Source organism: Amia ocellicauda, chromosome 10 (genome assembly GCF_036373705.1).
Source record: "Amia ocellicauda isolate fAmiCal2 chromosome 10, fAmiCal2.hap1, whole genome shotgun sequence".
NCBI classification, from domain to species: domain Eukaryota; kingdom Metazoa; phylum Chordata; class Actinopteri; order Amiiformes; family Amiidae; genus Amia; species Amia ocellicauda.
In genome coordinates, this window is record NC_089859.1 from 9,675,338 (window position 1) to 9,683,129 (window position 7,792).

The window sequence follows — 7,792 nt, forward strand, 5'->3', positions numbered from 1 at the left end:
AACTTAAAAGTTATTTTTATTTATTTTTTATTTTCTTTCCTTGTTCCTTGTATACTTTCTTTTCACTAGCTCTTGTCGCTTGTATATTATATGAACTGTATATTTGACCTATGCATGTCTGTAATTATTAAACTGTAATTGTATTATGCTTGATTTGCAATATTGTACTGTATTGGATTTTTGTATTGCAACCTGTAAGTTGCCCTGGATAAGGGTGTCTGCCAAGGAATAAATAATAAATAAAAATAATAGCAGATAATCCTCCAGATTTGACTGTATTACTTTGCCTGCTTGTGTATTTAAACATCCCATAGATTGATGAGAATTTAACATTAATGTGTGCAACCAATGAAATAACACATCGTTGATTACAAATAACTGCTTCACATGTAAATTAATATTGTCCAATTTGTGTTGGGGACCAAGGGGTTAAAAGAACACAGACTTATCCACTGTTAAGAACAATCCAGCTTTTCCCACAAATGCAATTTGCCTTTATAACAATTTTTTTGTTTAATTTCAAGAATAACACTTTAGTTATTTGATCATAAAGAAACCTACATTTGAATGCAATGCAAACATCCAAGTAGATTATCTTATTTGAAATTCTAGATACAAATGAGTATGTGCCAGATGTAAATAACCTCCTCTATTTATTCCTTAATGTGAAAATATATCATGATTTAATTCCCCATGTCTAACTGCATTAGGGCGATTGGCATTTCTCTTTCAATAGTTCTCTAGTGTTTGCTAATGCACTATTTCAAAGGCCTAGAAGTTATTGCAGCTTACTCTATATTAGCCCACATGGACATTTTAACAAATATATTACAATTTACGAGGAGCCTTACAATTTATAACCCTTTTATTTTCAAGCTTTCGCCTGCAGATATAAAAATATGTTGTGTTTTGCAGCTCCCACTGCTATGCACTTTTCAACTTAGGAAGTGATTTGGATTATTATATTACTACCCTGAACTAAGTTATCTACTAGATAAATATTTTAAAATGACTGTCACTGTATTATAGATATTATTAAAACACTATATATTATTGTAAATATTAACTCAGGCTGAGTCATGCCAGTTAGGCTACAATATGTAAGTGTTTTGGTTTTTATCCATTAATATATATCATTCCACTTCAAAACTAAAATATTTATAGTTTAAAGCTAATTATTTTCTTGTTCTTTTTATTTTGCTTTAGTGGTCTCATATTCCACTGTCTCAAAACACTCACTTTTTTTACTATTTGCCAGACCAGTCCCTTTTTTCTCCAGAATTGATGTGTGAGCAGCATATGTGCAAAACTCTACTCTTATTAGCAGAGACTGAACAACATTACAGATTAAACACAAGGAAGTCATTAAGTTCAGTGCATTGCATATGTTTACACGGGTCCATGCAGTGTATTTTTATTATAGTTTATTATAGACTTTTTTCATAGTTTATATTTTTTTTGTCAGGGAAGCTTTCATGGTTCTTTCACGTTTGATTTGATCATGCTATAGGGCACATTAGTGCACTGTTATCATGCAGCAGAACCTGATATTACTTTCAAAACTCAAAATGTAATTTAGAAAAGGGATTGCAGCAGAGCAGGTTAGACTAAAACTGTAAAAAATATAATAATATTAATAAAAAAGTTCTGCTTTTGTCAACAAGAAAAAATCACCACAGTTTGAATTCAGGCCGAAGTGTGTCTAATTAAAATGCAAAACCTACACTGACCATTGAGAGGATATTATTAGTATTTCTGCATACTGCAACTTTTCATGCTAGGTGTGTTTATTTTTTTATATATGTGCTTACATATACAAGTACATTTACTGCATCAAAAGAGTTATTGCCACAAATCCAGGAGCACTATGGACTTGAATTTGCATGAAGTAAATAAAGACAGTAATGTAGAAGCTTTGTCACTATGATAGCTTTTAATACAGTGTGAAACAGAAAATAATGTTCTGTGGAGCTCATTAAATGTTACATAAACATGAAGTCTTAAGATCTGCCAAAAAGGCTATAAATATCTACAAATCAACTGGGATTTAATTATCACCATCAGACTGCATATATGTGTTAGTAGGGCATTATATGTTAGCTGCAGCATTACCCTACTGATCTTTTCTGGCAGTAAAGCCTGATTTAGGTGTGTGCCTGAGGACTGTGTTTCATTTTACATCTATATATTTGTTTGTTTGTTTTTTGCGCTGACTGCTTGGGGTCACAAAGGGATACAATCTTTCTTTAACAGAGTAGCATCATGGGTCTCAAAGTGTGGAAACCCAACAGTTGGTATTGTTTTAAAGAACAGTCGGCCAACTGAACTATAGGAAACACTATAGAAAACATTTATATAGTTGGCACCATTGAACTGTAAATCACTTGAACAAAATAATATTCCCTGCCCATCTGCTCAATTACTCCCCAAAATCTTTATTTGCAATCAAATCTTGTTACTGTTATTTACAGTGATTTGTACTAAAGAACTGTTTAATTGTTAACTGATGTCACCTCACAATTACTTCTGTATTACCCTACGTGCTTTAGGATAGCAGTGTAAAACAAGGCCCCTGTGATGCATATTGAACGACAGTGCAAAGAATTGGGGAGGATATTGTTTGTGACACTGGAAAGCATAGCATATTAAAAGTTATTTAAATGATATCAGCAGTGATAGGTTATATTTCTTTGCTGAGGAGTGTCTTCATAGTGTACTGATCCTTCATAATGTTCTGTTTGCTTTGAAGATTTGTCATATTATTTCAGCCAGGGTGTGGAGATGTCATTCCCAATTGCTTTAAAGTTTTAACATGTCAGTGCTGATAGAGATTGAAGCCACATACAGCTTGCCTTGGGGTTAATACAGTGTAACATAATTTAAGAGGGATTTAGTGGTAAAACATCTGCCCCTGAAATGTTTAATAAATGTTTGTACCCAGATCTGTGGGTTTGAACTCCCTTTCTTTGCCTTTGGCCTGTAAATGTCCATATCAGACTAGGGAACATCGAGACTTATATGCTTTTTTGGAAGAAAAGCCTTACAAAGTGATTATGTAGAAAAGTTTTCCCTGTGACAGTACAACTAAAAAGCAACCCTATCTTAATTGACTATCGTAAATACATGTGTAAGGAAGTGGTTAAATTGCTCAAGACGGCTGGGCAATCTTTGTTTTCCTCTGATGTCTGTTCTCTCAGAGGGATGGGAAGAAGCATAACATAATTTGGTCATGTCATATGCTTCACATTACATGGCCTATTAGTTTCCTCCGGCATCAAAGCTACATTATCGAATAGGTTTACATTTCATTTACTTTAAGTGCTGCAGAAAACTGTATCACAGCTAACAATTTCAAGTAAATGTCTTGAATTGTGTACATTCATCTTCTAAACAAAGTCACATTGTCTTTTTTATAACATTTTATGGAAGCGCAGAATCATAAATCACCCTGAAATTGCTCTTCACTTTGTATTTCTTTATCATTTAAAGTGTGAAGACAATTTTATCTTTGCCGTATTCAGCTTTCAGTATTTGTATTTCCCCAACAATGTTGATAATGTCTTTTTCCCCCTACCATTTAAATGTCTGTCCAAATGGTTTTAGTACAAGGACAGAAATATTGAAGGATTGTACATTTCTGACATTTTGTTGTTTTTTGAGGGGTAGAAAAATAAAATCCTGTGACAGTTAAAACAATATAATGTACTTATTTTAAATTATCTACCAATTTTGAATTCAGTGTGTCACCAGTATATGTATTCTATGTCATGAATAATGATAATGTAGGGAAGTATACACTGAACTAGTTACCTAAATGGTTTGACCAGAGGCAAAATTAGAGTGCAATTTAGAAATCAAATAAGGGTTACATTTCCCTTGTAAACGTTGATTGCTTTTCTACAAATCTAATTAAAACAAGTGTTGCAGATCGGAAGGAGTTTACAATGGCACTGTTGTTGTATTTTCCACATTTAATATAGATTCCCTAAATAAGAAAAATACCTGCTATTTCAAAGAAACCCAGGTGATTTGTCTCTTTTTCAGGTACCAAATACCCAACCCTGTCATTTATTGTGCCAATTACTTATACAGTTCACTCACTGTTTTCTGTAGTAGGCTAACCATCTTCAGGATTATGTTAATTGATTTGAGACATTACCATTTACAGTTTAACATAGTAGGTTGTTCATTAAGATGTACACTCTACAGGGTTAAATAATAGTCAGTCTGGTATCCTTTCCTTGTATTCTAGTTTTTTTAACACATTTTGATGCAAATTCTAAATATAAGCGGACAAAGCTGGCACAGCCCTTTTGCAGTGATAAATCCTATTGCTGAAGTAAGATTAATTATTCTGGCTTTCCCTCGGAATCAAATCCCACTGTATAAAAATAAAACGCCATACACCGCACTTTACTGACGTGACTGTATATAAAGCACAATACAGCCCATTACTATAATAAACATTTATGTGTTGGAAGCTAATGTGAAATGAGCCTGATGTGGATTTTCACTGCTCCATAGCTTTTGCAAATGTACCATGGATAATTTTTTTCTTAGAAACATAAGGATGCTTCAGTGAGCAATACATTCAAGGATAATCAATTGTGAAGAAGGTTCCTGGGATGTTGAGCTGAGGTTAAAGCAGGAGAAAGCCAGAATAACTGGAGAATGCTGTTTGGATAAAGAGCAGCAGACATGTTTAGGACTTGTAGAAGCTGTGCTCAGCCTTCACACCTTTAAGTAAAATATCAGCTATAGCGAGGCAAGGATGCAGGGATGGTGCAAGTGAAGAAGTAACACATGCACCACTCTTCTTTAGCCTTGTACCCTTCAGAAAATGACTCTAGCAAGATTGCTCCAGTGAAGACCCAGCCATGTATGGGTACCCACATGTCGCTTTGTATAAAAGCATCCTCCAAGTGAATTAAGACATTTGCACATTGTGAGAAGCACAGCAAAAGAAGGAAATCTCCCAGACAACTGAAGTCCAGATCACTGATATTGCTCATACAATGCTTCCTGTCTGCAGAGATATACAGGAAGTGTGAGGAAAATGTTATTGCTTTAACCTTGTGTCCTTAACAGTCTTGTTACACACGTTAGAAGTGTTTAACATGTTAAAACAGTGTTAAACATGCCGCTTCATCTATACTCTGAAAAAGCGAATACCTATATGGAATTCTCCTGTAGAGATTTCTCTATGAAGTGCCCATTAGTAATAATGATTTTTTGCATAGATACCACAGGAATAACACACAGATGAGTCTGAGATCTGATGCTGATCACATGTTCCCCAACCCCAACGCAGTCTGTAACAATGTTCTCCAACTCAAATCTAAACTATTATACATGTGGGCAAGACCAGAGCTCAAAGGAAGTGTATGAGTTAATCTGGTATTCTTTGGGAATTTGGACCTGTTACTGAACATTTTAGAAAAGTAATAGCAGTTTTTAAAGTTCAGTTTATATAATAGAGATAAACGTATGTTTTGCGCATTAAATACAGCAGTTGTAAATGTGAAGATGATATTCATATATAACATTACCATATTTTTATGTTTGCATCTGTAACACATGATACAAAACATAATTGTGAATTGCTGATATAAGCCTTGGAACATTGTGAATCTCTAATGAAAGAATACGCTTATTGTATGCTGTACACAGGGCATGAAAGGACATTGAATGTTGTGATTATGAAACCACTTTATAAATTATCTGAAAATATTCCCAGAAGGGCATGTTAAGTACTGCTTTATTTGAAAGAGATAACAAATAATCAGTTCCATCAAACTATAATACACAGAGGAGGTGATGAGGTTGGTAAAAGAGCAATGTTATTAACTTCCACCAAGTGGCCTCTAAAAATGTTCAAGAAACCCATTGGGACTGAAATAGAATATTATTGTTACAGTCATGGCTTAGTTGACATCTAAATGATTGGGGGTTTCTGGGATTCCTAGCTGCTGCACAAACAAATAAACCATTTTTCAAAATCATTGATGCCAGTTATCAAACTATAAAACTGTGTATGTTCTCTAGTATTTCAACAATCCTTCGTGTTGTGTTCATCTGCTAATGACTGTAGCCTGCAACCTTCTGGACTCTATCCACTTCCAATTGTAAAAATATTGTAATATACAGGAACAAGGAGGTTACTTTTGACACCAACACTGTTTCTCCCTCAGGACATCCCCAGGCCCCCACCACCACCACCCTCCCAATATCAAATCAATGAATGAACTCACAGACTCCAATGTCAACTGCATTGCCTTTATTTCCCACCATCCCTGGGGCAGTTACCACAAGCCATGGTCTTTGAAAAATGGTTGCATTCAATATGGGGTTATGTGGAACCAATAAACCATTCTAATGATCTGGTCATCCTTGATTACGAAGGTTTCCGTGCATGATCATAGTCAGGTCATGTGACTTCAGAAACGAATCAGTCTTAAGCAGAACCAGCAAGATTCTGATCTTTCCTTTATGTGATATAGTAAAAAAGTTCAGTTCAGAGTTTATATGGAATACATATTTTAAAGACTAAACCATTTGTGGTACCAGTCTACAGCACTCTCACTTCCACATGCAATCTGTGGTTCTAATTTAACTTTAAGCAGCTTCTAAGTGTGCGCCTTGGATTGCTCGTGGGAATTGGGTCACTATGAAATCCCCCTTAAATCAGGATAAAGATTTCATAATGGAGTTTGCAGAGTCAACGTGTGATGCAAGGATAAGCAATAATTTCATGCATGGTGTATTTAAACAATGCCCACAGAGCTTAATCTTAGAATAATGTGTACTATCAGGATCAACTGAACCTGCATGGAAATGCACAAGTGTAAAAACAAATGACGTATTAATTAATTATAATAATAGTAATAACCTTCATATCATATCATGAAAATAAAACCAATATAAAGAAGACACAATGTTACAAAATAATGTGCATTTAAAATCCAGTGCATAATAGTATGCTCTGGGACATGATTTAAAATCTTTGATGGTTTTTGATAAGGCAATCTTTTGTTTTCATTAATTGTTGAGGAAAGTCCCATTAACCATTCAACACCACCAATAAAGGGGTGTTGGAGTTCAATTTAGTCTGGACCTGAGCGTATGACTTGTGTACTTGCTATAGCCTATCCAGCCAGCAAAGCATGGCATGTAAGACAATAATATTGCATAAATGGGGAAACAAAAATGCTCCAGTGACATTTTGCCCATGAGTCTCAAACCACAGACTGTGATCAAAGATGACACAGAGATTTTTAATCCCAGGGCTAGAAATTATAATTAATCTCAACAAGATCAGTGCCTGTACCAAAGTTGTTAACCTGATGTACATGATGTGGAGACAGCAAACCACATCAACTCCATATTGTCACAATACAGATACCTATAATATCACTTCAATAGACATCAGCCGCAACAGTGGAAAGGACCTGCAGTTCAAACAAATGTATTTGAAGCAAATATATTAATGTACACTCACCTAAAGGATTATTAGGAACACCTGTTCAATTTCTCATTAATGCAATTATCTAACCAACCAATCACATGGCAGTTGCTTCAATGCATTTAGGGGTGTGGTCCTGGTCAAGACAATCTCCTGAACTCCAAACTGAAGGTCTGAATGGGAACGAAAGGTGATTTAAGCAATTTTGAGCGTGGCATGGTTGTTGGTGCCAGACGGGCCGGTCTGAGTATTTCACAATCTACTCAGTTACTGGGATTTTCACGCACAACCATTTCTAGGGTTTACAAAGAATGGTGTGAAAAGGGAAAA